Raw genomic sequence first — 636 nt, 5'->3', positions numbered from 1 at the left:
CTAGGTACAAAAAAGGCTTTTCTGGCTTTAAAATACGCTTGCCTTATAAACCAACTGGGATATTTTAGATCTAAAAATATTTTCCATATCTTGGCGTTTTCCGTATCCAGATGTTGGGGACTACTAATTCTGAGTGCTCTAAGGAACATAGAAGAAATAACTGACATTTTAGTGGAACTGTGGTGATATGAATAATAATGTATATACAAATTGCACTGGGTTGGTTTCCTGTATACAGAAAAGCTAAGTGTCCCAAGTTCATCCCTGTGCACAAATACATCTAAAAATGGAAGGGAACCATTATTTTCCCATTCAACTTTAAATTTAATTGAGGGAACCAGTGCATTTAATTTTGTAAGAAACTCGTCAAAGTTAGCGTATACGTCTGGCCAAAATGAAAACACATCATCAACATACCTATACCAAATTAAATTTTGAGGAGATATGGTGGTAAGAAGGTTGGATTCAAAATATTCCATGTACAGGTTACTAAGAATTGGAGAGAGGGGCGAGCCCATACCCATACCAAACTTTTGCATGAAAAACTGATCACCAAAAGGAAATGCATTACACTGCACACAAAGGCTAATAAGTTGGAGAAAGACATCATGTGGCATGCCGAGATCAATGTTACAA

Source organism: Coenobita brevimanus, unplaced genomic scaffold (genome assembly GCF_032717465.1).
Source record: "Coenobita brevimanus isolate Jiangsu-jjx unplaced genomic scaffold, ASM3271746v2 jjx.HiC_scaffold_2569, whole genome shotgun sequence".
Lineage (NCBI taxonomy): Eukaryota > Metazoa > Arthropoda > Malacostraca > Decapoda > Coenobitidae > Coenobita > Coenobita brevimanus.
The sequence above is the reverse complement of the archived record's forward strand: the minus strand, read 5'-3'. Positions refer to the sequence as shown.